This window comes from Pogoniulus pusillus, chromosome 8 (assembly GCF_015220805.1).
Source record: "Pogoniulus pusillus isolate bPogPus1 chromosome 8, bPogPus1.pri, whole genome shotgun sequence".
In the NCBI taxonomy this organism is placed as follows: Eukaryota; Metazoa; Chordata; class Aves; order Piciformes; family Lybiidae; genus Pogoniulus; species Pogoniulus pusillus.
The window spans coordinates 500,392-511,058 of NC_087271.1; the positions used below are offsets into that span (position 1 = coordinate 500,392).

Genomic DNA, 10,667 nt, shown 5'->3' on the forward strand with positions numbered 1-10,667 from the left:
GCAGCAGGAAGGACAGGTTTGGGAGGGAGTAGCTGTGGGAAGAGTGGCCTCTCCACATTGCATATTAATGCTCTGTGTGCTTTAATTGCGGTGGGACCTATCAGCAGAGCCATTAGCATGCAATGCAGAGGAACACGTATTTTTGGGATGCCTGCTTGGCTCGCAGACTCTCAGACACAGGGAGGAGGTGGGCTGTGGGATGCAGGGAGAGGTGTCTTGTCCCCCCACCAGGGACACCGCTGGAGTCGCAGCTCCTTCCTCAAGCCCCTGAATCATCCCCGCTGCCATCTGCTGCACCCTCGCTCTTCTCCACAGATGTCCTTCTTCCTTCCCCAGAAGGAGATGAGAACCGAGGATGAGGTGCCGAACGCCACTTCAAACAGCATCTAATGAAACACAGGATTCATTTCTCCTGATTGGTGTTCAATGGCTCTGATGAAACAGAGCAGGATTTAATTAGCTTGTCTGGACTGCTTTGAAACCTGCACCAAAGCTGGGGGTGTTTCTGGATGGGTCCCCCCAGGTCCCAACCACAAACTGCTGGGAGTGGCCAGACCTTCTGCTGTCAAGCAGAGCCCACTGCCTCCCTGCCCAGCCAGGAGCTCCTTCAGGACCCCCAGCCACCCTTTAGCACCTGGGCCGGGTACCCCTGTCTGTGCTTAACCCCCGTGGCACCCATGGGGCAAGGAGAAAGAGGAGCAGGGCAAGGGGTGATGGGGACACAGACAGGTTAGCAGTCCTGCCAAGGGGACACCTTCTGTCTTCCTAAAATGCGTCTCATCCTCTAAACCCCATGCCTCTCAGAAGAGACCAAACTTGCCCTGCCACTAAGTCCTTGAATTTAAAGTAACCCTGCTCTCTCCTTGATTTACTACCAGTTGCTGGCTTCTCTCCCTCTGCCTGTCTCCTTTAACCCATTTCATTATCTATGCTAGCTTAGGCTTGTCTACGTGGGAACATCATGGTGAAGTTATTGCAAAATAGATGGGCTGTGAATGTAAAGTGTGGCAGCTATTCCCCAGCAGCTCCCTGCGTGGCAGCTCCCATTCCTTACCTGCAATACCTGCATTAACCTCGGCTACAGGCAGGCACCACGAAGTGCCAAGCAGGAGCACCCTTGTGAGCCATGGTTCCAGCAGGAGTCCCCATGTGGGCCATGCCTTCAGCAGGAGCTCCCATGTGGGACATAGCTTCAGCAGGAGCTGCCACGTGTGCCACAGCTTCAGCAGGAGCTCCCATGCGGGCCAGGGCTCCAGCAGGGGCACCCTTGTGGGCCACAGCTCCAGCAGGAGTTCCCATGTGGGCCATAGCTTCAGCAGGGGCACCCATGTGGGGCACAAGCTCCCTGGATTTCCCAGGGTGAGGGGAAGGGACATGCTGCTGCTGCATTCCCTGAGCTCCCACTCCTGGGATTTTAACTCGGTGGCTTCCATCACTGCAGAACAGACAGACAGAAGGAGAAGGCTTGAAAGAAGAAAGAACCAAAGATAACAACCAGCAAGCAGGACTTCCGCAACTGAGGGGCATGGACAACTGTGGAGCCCCAAACTTGCACTCTGAGATGTGGCTGGACTCCTGAGGAACGAAGCAGGCTATGCAAAGACAACCCCCAAAATGTGAGACCCCAGCCACCCCTTAGCCTTGACAAAGTGTAACCTCTGCCCACCTCCATCCAGTGCCAGACACTCTGGGTGAGTTCGGTCCTCCTGGTCTCCGCCTGCCTTGCCACTGGCCTGCTTCTCCCTAAAAGGGAGATGTTTTGCAGTTAAATATCTCCTTTCCAAGCAAACTGCCACATAGGAGCTCTGGCCCTGCTTCATGTGGTGGCACAGTGGTAACCCCAGCTTGGCTCCTCTCAGTGACAGTGGCCTTGCCATGATGGCCTGCTTGTGTCTGGCCCTGCTCATTTCCTGCAGCTGGGCTCTAGCGGCAGCTATGTGGGGCCAAGAAGGGCCCTGGCATAGGGTGAGGATGCTGCCCATAGGTCTCCTATGGCAATGGTACAACAGAGACCCTGCCAGGGGCACCCAGCAGAGCTGTGAGTACCTGCAGACCCTCCAGACAAGGAGATGGTTCATTGGTTCATGTCTTGGGGTCTCCTTGATCATCCCACAAGAATGACCTCTGAGCTGTGCTGCCTGCTGCCTGCATTAGCCATTCTGAAGTGAATGGGTGCAACCCTGCCAGGGCAGCAGTGGTTGTCAGATGGAACCCCACTACAGCAGCAGTGTAGCCTCAGTGGTTTCCTTACCTGCTTCCCTCAGTGAGGAGCACTTTAGGTGAGGAGCAGGCACTCAGCCAGTATTGCAGGATCTAAATCCAGCTCTGCTGGGTCTGGTCCTGATCCTCCTTGCTGTGCTGGGGCAGTGCCTTTGGGTTCTATCACTCTTGTTTCTTCCCTTATTTGTCACCTCTCCCATCTGTCCCTGCCTGATAAGCTCTGCCAGCAATGCCCTGTGCCAGCCACCCCCACCAGCACCCTGCAACAGGCAGGAGCTGTCTGGCTCCACTTCTGCAGGGTGCTTCACGCAGCTGGCCGGAGGGTGGCCTTGGGTTTTGGAGCAGATGTCCCCCTCCTCTGCTGCCACCGGCCCAAGGGTGCTCCCACAGCAGGGTGGCTGGGTGCCAGGGGCACACGTGGGGCTGTGAGCCTGCTCTGAGCACGGCGGCACTTTGTGCGTTTATTTTAGCAGCCTTATTTTAGGCAAAAAGCTGCTGCAGGGTGAGCTCTGATCCAACTGTCTCTGCTGCCCACAGAGGTGTCCTCCGCTGCTCCCAAGAGCTTTTTGAGAGAAAGAAGGACCTCAGGAGATGGAGGAGAGACTCCCCAGGCAGCAGCCTGCCATTGGAGCCAGTGTCCCCCGTCACACTTGCCTCTGTGGCATCCTGCAAGGTTTCAAAAGCAGCCCTTGCTGCTTGCAGGCCTTGCCCTGGCTCTGCTCACATGCCCAGTCACATGCAGCCACCTCACTTCCCTGCAGGCAGCGAGGGGAGCTGCCTGGCACTCATCCATCCCTCTGGCAGCGGGATGCCACACGCATCACACAACGTACCTGGTTGTAAGAGACCTCCAATCAAGGTCACCCTGGCCGACTTTCAACCCAGCACTGAAGGGTCAACGCTAAGCCAGGTCCCCAGGCACCAGGCCCACACACCACCTGGACACCTCTGTCTGTTGTAATTCCTCCGCTGCCCTGGGCAGCCCATTCCAATGTTTGAGAACATTTTCAATGAAAAAATTACTTCCTAACATCCAGCCTGAACCTCCCCTGGGGCAGCTTGGAACCATTTCCTCAGGCTCACCCCAGGACACCCACAACACAGCCCTCCCTGCACTGAGCACCTCTTTTCCTAACTCACCCCTTGCCTTCTCATCTAGGCTATGTTCTTCTGGCTTGCACCTCCATTCTGGCATTTGCAAACGCTGTGGCCAGCTCTCCCTCTCCAGCCTTCAGGCCAGAAGCTGCTCCCCTCACCTGCTTTCACTTTTCCTTCTTTAAGCTTGGTCTCTTGCTTCTCCCTCGGAGCGCTCATCATTCATGTCTAGCCTGCACAACTCGCTGACCCAGCACTTCTGCCCGCTCCTCCATCCCTTGTGCCTCCATTCACAACATGCCTCCGTGCTCTTCCCAGGGAAGGACATGCAGAGCAAGGTCACAGTGGCACACGGGGGCCCGTGCCATGTGGGCATCCCCATGCACCAGCCCCTGCACCACCTGAATTTTCCTTGCTGTCCACTCTGGTACTTGGCCCAGACACCTCCAGGGTTGTGAGAAAACCCCAAATCTCTAATGAGGGGGCTGCCTGCAGGACACTAATGCTCCTCTGCAAGGCTTTGCTGGGCCAGCTCGCTGGCCCCGGGCACCTTTGCACTAAGCCAGGCTCAGCACTCAGGCTACTGACAGCCTCCTTGCGTCCCTGCACTGACTGCTGCCAGGTGAGCAGGGAGGAGGCAGGGCCTGCAGCAGCCCAGGTGGGAACTATAACCCACAAACCGAGAGATGCTTTGTGCCAGGGCTGCTCCCCCCCGTGCCTCCCTCTGCTGCAAACCCTCTTGTTCTGCTGTTGCAGCCTCTGCAGCTTCACCGTGCCCATGGTGTGCCCTCAGCCACTGCCATTGTCCCACCTGGCAAGAAACACAAGAGCCATCACAGGAGGCCCAGCCAAAGGCTCTGCTTCGATGGACAGAGGCTGCTAACCGCAGCTCCATGAATCAATTCCAAGGCTGGGCTTTCGGACTAGTTCTTGGGCACTGAGCAAACTCTGGGAGTGCCAGGCTAGGACACGGCCTCGGCATCTCCAGAAAAGCCTCCTCTTTCGGTGTCTGAGCAAGAATCACCAACCCGAGAGCCTTTCAGACAGGCAATCAGCAAAGACAAGGACTTCTATATGTGCGCTTAAGTATTTAGGTCAGTATTTTTAGAATAAATAGCCGTGGGTTGGTTCCTATCTTTTCACTTTCATTTTTCACACTTCAGCTTCATTCTCCCGACTCTGCTTATACTGAAGCAGCAACTGGGTTTTTCAAAGCACTCACACCTACCAGCGCGCTGACCTCCCGGCTCCTGTTTCCCCACCGGCTCCTCCTCAGCCTTTTCTTCTCCCTTGAGCTATTAGCACAATTAGGGGCTGAACCTGCCCCCCTCTGCCTGAAGAGATTTCCCTGGGAGCCAGTGAGGGAAAAGAGGTGAGGCTGTGGGGGTGTCGGCTTGGCAAAGGCGTGGGCAACTCTGCTGGTCTCAGCCGCGAAGGGGGCGCACGTGGTGCACGGCTATGGCCCACGATGCGGCTCCATGCACGGCTGCAATCCCGCACACAACACCCAGTCCATTCCCGCACCCCAGCCGCGAGCTGGGCGTTGCACCCTGCAGCCTGCTATTAAAAGCAAACCGTCTAGAAGAGTCCTTCAGAGTGAAAGCAGCTTTTAAAGGAAACATTGGCAGTCTGGTTTGGCTACAGCAGCACCTGCTTTGCTAACAGCCTCCAAAATTAGAGAAGGCTCAGGGACTTCGGATGGACGTTAGGCAGCGGGGCGGGGCCACCAGGGGCAGGCTCCAGCCTTGGCCAGCCTCGGCTGTGCTGCCCCAAAAATCAGGATGCTGCTCCACAGACCACTGATACAATCTGGCTTTTCTTTGTGGTGGGGGTGGGAGATATGCTCGTGGTGGGAATGGAGCACGGGGAGGAGCGCCCGGCCGGCCGGGCAGCATGGAACCCACGGGCACGGACGTGCGGCTGGAGAGAGCAAGAGCCCCTGCTGCGCTGAACACGCTCCGCGGGAGCGACGGGCGTGTGCCGAAGCCTCTTCGGGACTCAGCTCCTCATAAACACGCTGGGAATGGGAAATGAGCCTTTGGCTTTCCCCACCGTGGGTGAGCATCCCAGTGATGCCCCAACACCAGAAGGCCAAGGGGTGTGGGGCATAGCCCTGCTGGTCCCTGGGGCTAAGATTGGGCTCCTGCCTACCCTGGATTGCTCTGGGGGGAAGCATATCCTGAAATAAAGCCCTCCTCTTTCCTGGCTCCTTGCTTGCCCCTCACCTCCAAGAGTTATTCACAGATAAACTCCATAAATTTGGGGGACAGCCATTTTATCACTCCTGGCAGCTCTATGCATTGCCTGACACAAGGTGAAGCCGAGGGAGCTTGGAAAAGAGGGAAAGGCAGCTCTGGGGAGAGCTGGAGCATTGGGGTGCCTGGCCAGAACCTGCTTCATGGCGGGGCAGCTGGGGCCGTGGCCAGCCGGCTCCTGCCCCGGCTCTCACTGCCCGCCTGGGCTGAGGCTTTGTTAGAGGCAGGGAGGCGCGAGAGTAGGAATCCTCCTCCTCCTCTCTGCCTTGCCTCCATGGATGATTTATTTCGACACACGACTCCAGCCTGTTTTGCTGCATCACTCCAGGAGCTTTATTGCCTCTGACCCGGGCTGGTGACACCCCCGCGCCCAGTCCTGGCTGCTCTGGGAGCAGGAGGCCTCAGCCCCTGACACCAGGGCTTGTGATAATACCCAAATTCTCCTAAACTAGGGTGGTTAGGTGGCTTTTTCTGACCTCCTAGAGCAGCTCCCCCTCTCCCAGCCCCTTGCCTTAACTGTTGGTCTATCACTGCCCACCTGCTTCCACCAGAACCATTCAGGGTACCCACTGCTGAGGAGGATGCCTGTGCTTGGTAGCGCTCTTGGGACCATTCTGATGCAACACCACCTGTGAAAAGAAACACAATTTTACTCCCCCCCCCCCCCCCGTTCTTAATTTTGCCCTGCACTGGCAAAGCTGCAGGGCTTGATTCAGTAGGTAACGCCCAGCTCTAGTGGCACCACGAGCTCCTGAAGCGATGCGGCCCTTACCTGCAGCTGGTGTGTGGGCAGCGTGTTGCTGTGGAGGGGCACTGCTGCCCTTCTCTCTGGGCACAGACCCTGGCAGGCTGCGTTCCCACGTGGCATGCCTGTTCTCCCACCCAGCCCTGCTACCACCACCAGCAGTTCACATTTTGAATTCTAACCTTGACCAAACTACAGATTTGTTTTGTTTCCAGGTCGCTGCAATCCTAGCACTCTCTTTTCCCATGGGAACGCCAAACCTTGGGACGTGCTGACTGCTGGTGATGCTGGAGATACTGATGATGAGAACAGGACAGGGGGTCCCAACAGGCTGGGGCAGAGCACGCTCGCTGCATCCCCTTGGAAAATGACTCTTCCATTTCAGAGCCTTCCTGGAGTGCAAAGCGGACATCCAAAGGAGCCAGATTTACTGTCTATGCTTTCCCTACCTTCTCATAAGGCATTCCCCCCTCCCAGACTGGCTAGCAGAAGAACCCCTCCTCGTCTGGGCTAGATTTCCACACCTCAGTGGCGGTGGTGAGCGCTCTGCATGGCTCGCATTCAAATTACCTCGGTGCAGGCGAGCGGGCGGCAGTGGTGGGTGCTGCCACCCACCTCCCCTCCCACCCCAGCCCCTCGCTGCATCAAGCTGCTGCTGCTTTTCAGGAGGAGCCATTTGCCTGCCTTGGCGTTGGGGTTTCTGGGTCCCACGGGAGCCGTGGTGTTGGGGTTTCCTGTTTACTGGTGCAGCTGTGCCAGCGGTTGGAGGGCCGCCAGCGCGCGTTGGCCGTGATGCCGAACCCTCACCTCTGCCGTAACCGCCTCCCCGGGAGCCCAGGGCCCTCCCCAGCACCAGCTCCTGTGCTGCGGGCCTGCAAAACCCCGGGCAGCGAAAGGCTTTTTCCGAAGGCAGGCAGCCGCAGCAGCGAACTGCAGTTGGTGCTGCCTGCACAGCACTAATTAAATTGCATAATTAATAACATTAATACTGCATTGTTTATAAAGAGCTGGGGGATGTCCCCGTGGGAACCAAGGGGCAAGTGCCACCCCGACCCGGCAGCCAGGCCTGCAGGAGGAGGCAGAGGTGAAGACCCGCGCTGGCAGCACCCACGGCCAGGGTCACGCGTGGGAGCGCATCCTCGTAGGCGGCACAGCCTTCCCCTCCACCCCGCGGTGGGCTGGGGCCTGCTGGCGCGGGCAGCGGAAAGCAGAGCGGGCAGCAGGGCTGCAGGGCCCTACCGTACCGTACCGTACCGTGCCGTGCCGTGCCGTACCGTACCGAGCTCGGTCCTCCCCCCGGGGCCGCCCCCCCGCCGAGCAGCGCGGCGCCGGGCGGGGCGGGGCGCGGAAGGGGCTTCTTGAAACTGCCGCGCGCTGATTGGTGGAGCGGTCGCTCCGCCCGGGCCCCCCTCTCCTCCGCCTCCTCCCTCCGGAGGGGCTGGGGGTGCCGGAGGGCTCCGTCCCCCGCGGCGCCCGCCCCCGGCCCCGGCCCCGGCCCCGGCCCCGCTCGGTGAGGCGGGCCGCAGCCGCCGGAAGGCCGCGCCAGTGCGTCCCGGGCGGGGCGGGCGCGGAGCAGGGCCGCCCGCGAGCACCGCCGGAGGGGCAGAGCGGCCGCTCGGAGTAACGGCGCCCTCTGGCGGCGTGCGGCGGCGCGGACGGCACCGGACGGAGCTCTCGGAGTCTCGTGTTCGTGTGCGCGTCCGCCTGAGGCGTCCTGTGCCCGTGTGACTGTCACCCGGGCTGTCCTGTGCCCGTGTTCCCCCAAGGGATGCCCGTGTCCCTGTGCAGTCCCAGTGTCCTGTGCCCGTGTGTCTGTGTCACCCGGGCTGTCCTGTGCCCGTGTTCCCCCAAGGGATGCCCGTGTCCCTGTGCAGTCCCAGTGTCCTGTGCCCGTGTGTCCGCTGGGCGTCCCTGTCTCCATGCACTCTCAGTGCCTGGTGCCTGTGTGCCCTCTCAAGGGGTGTCCTGTGCCGGTGTGCCCTCCACAAAGCATGTCCCTGTCTCCGTGCACACCCAGTATCCTGTGTCCATGTGCCTACGAGTGTCCGTTGTTTGTGTGCCCCTGCGAGGGGGTGTCCTTGTCCTCATGCACCCTCAGTGTCCCGTGCCTGTGTGCCCTCCTGCCACTGGGAGCGTTCTGCGCCCATGTGCCCCTTCAGGCATTCCGTGCCTGTGTACCTCCCCAGGGCGCCCCAGTGTTCATGGATCCCTGAGGTGTCCCTATCCTTACAGACCTCCAGCCCTATGTCTCTGCTCACGTAGCCCCTGGGTGCCCCTACATCCCCCCTCTCAAGACTTGCTCTTGCCCTTGCAGACCTCTGCAGATAGCCTGGTCCTCAGTGACTCCTCAAGGCAGTCCCTGCCCACACAGACTACTCACAGCAGGCCTGTTCCTTGGCACCTCCCAAACCTTCTCCACAAGATCCTGCTTCCTGCTGGTCTTTCCCCACGCTCTGAGAAGCTCCTGGTGCTCCTCATCCTCATCACAGCTGGATGCTGCATTGGTGTCCACGTCATGTTCCATCGCCTTTGCCCACCAGTGCCCCGACAAACCACCTTTGCTTCTGGGCTTTAATGCTTAAATTAAAACCAAAATCAAGCCTGCAGCGAGCTGGAGCCAGGCTTAGCTGAAGAGCACACAGCTGCTCCTCTCCTCTTGTGTCACAGGGCTGCTGAGCCAGCCTTAAGAAATTAAGTAAATACCAATGAAGGAGTTGAAAAATAGGTTACTTTGTAATTGATTTTTTTTTGCCTGCAGCTAAAGAAAAATTATCCTTCCTGCTACCTCGTGCAGCCTGGGTGTTTGGGAACCTACCAGGGTGTGTAATACCTGAGAGGATGGCATGCCAGCTCCTTGGCCCAGCCTTCTCTGCCACCTTACTTCTGAGCTCTGCTTCTTTTTTCCTGCCTTTCCTCTGCCTTTAAACTGTGAGCACTGCCAGGGAACTCTAGAGCCTTAACAGCTCGGAGGAGCCAAGGACTCCTGTCAGAGTGATCCTTTGTCAGGAGCTGGAGGAGAGCCTCTCTCTGAGGGATACCCCAGCCCATGGAATGCCTTCACCTCATGCTATGTCCCCATCCCTTATCCTTATCCCATCACTACATCCCATCGCCCTGTTCCATCAGCTCATCTCATTGCCCCCATCCTGTCACCACATCACATTGCCCTTATCCTGCAGCATCCCACACCCCAAATGCTGGTCCCTAAGTGGCTGTGGGGGGTGATTCTCCCCTGCTCAGGGCAATGCAGGACCCCCAGCCCTGGCATGCAGTGCAACCATGGCATGGTGCTGCAGCAGCTCCTGATGCAGCAAGATGATATGGGAGTTTAATTCCTGGTGCTGCTGCATTGGTCTCATTTTCCTCCCTCTTTTCATAACATACAGTTCTCCTAGCAGTGCCTGCCATGCCACCCCCCTTTTTTCCAGCTGCAGAGGGGGAGATGTGCTTGCTGCCTGCTTGGGATACAGGACCATCTGCAAAACTCCATCCTGGGGCACATGCCTCCAGATGCTGTGGGTGCTGAGCACAGGTGTCTGCATGGCCAGGGGCTTCTGGGCAATGAGTGCATCCTGTGGTGAGGAGCAGGCTCATTGCTGGGGACACGTGGAGCAATCAGGGTCACCTCTAAAGCACTCTCACCAGCAAGAAAAGGGTTGAGGGTGTCACTCCTGGCTGTTTGGCTTGCTGTCCACCCGGCCTGTCCCGGTTGCAGCTCTCACTTCTGGCCTTGCAGGGCTGCTGGGGTCAGCTACGGCCACACAGGTATCGAGTCAGCATTTAGCAGATGAGAAAATCCACATTTCAGCAAGGATCTGACTTCTCTCCGCAGCCCCTCTCGCATGCTGCCAAGCCCCTGAGCGATTTATCCTTCTGACTGCTCCAAGAAGCAAGGAAACCAATAGGTCACTTCCCCCCCGCCCCGTGCTCAGCAGTAATTAATGGTTTAATTAACACTCACGACATCCAATTCCCATTGCTCTGCACGGTCAGTCTCTGCTGCTGGGGCCTCGCTGCAACACTGCCTACTGGGAATGGAAAGGGTTAGCTGGGGAGCTGGTGGGAGCTGCCGGCTGGAGGCTGCCCATCTGGCCCCAATTTCTTTCAAAGCTGGAAACTTCTCCTCCTGAACAGAAACGTCTCCTCCCCAGCAGCCGCAGCAGCAGCAGCAGCAGCAAAGTTTCCAACACGTCTCACAGCCTGCTTTGCTTTTGCACAGGCTCGTTTGCGGTGTGGTGGCTTTTAGCGGCGGGGGACCAAGCTGGGTGCCATGAGTGCGTGCCACACGCCGCCCTCCTCATTTGCTTCCAAACGATTTCCCAGTGTTTTAACAGCAGTCCCCAAGAAATGTT

General features: G+C 58.4%; 1 long non-coding RNA gene across 3 annotated transcripts; it reads right to left on the reverse strand.

Moving 5' to 3' along the window:
• Positions 1–64: 64 nt before the first annotated feature.
• LOC135177238 (uncharacterized) lies at positions 65–7,590 on the reverse strand. 3 transcript variants are annotated; one of them, XR_010302998.1, is made up of 4 exons: positions 6,498–7,590; positions 4,544–6,199; positions 1,667–1,743; positions 65–386 (listed from the first exon to the last, which is right to left on the reverse strand). It is a non-coding gene; the product is annotated as an uncharacterized LOC135177238 (long non-coding RNA). The 3 variants fall into 3 exon arrangements; XR_010302996.1 differs by having other exon boundaries at positions 6,343–7,590; XR_010302997.1 differs by lacking the exon at positions 65–386 and adding an exon at positions 1,352–1,435 and having other exon boundaries at positions 6,343–7,590.
• Between the last annotated feature and the right edge of the window lie 3,077 nt (positions 7,591–10,667).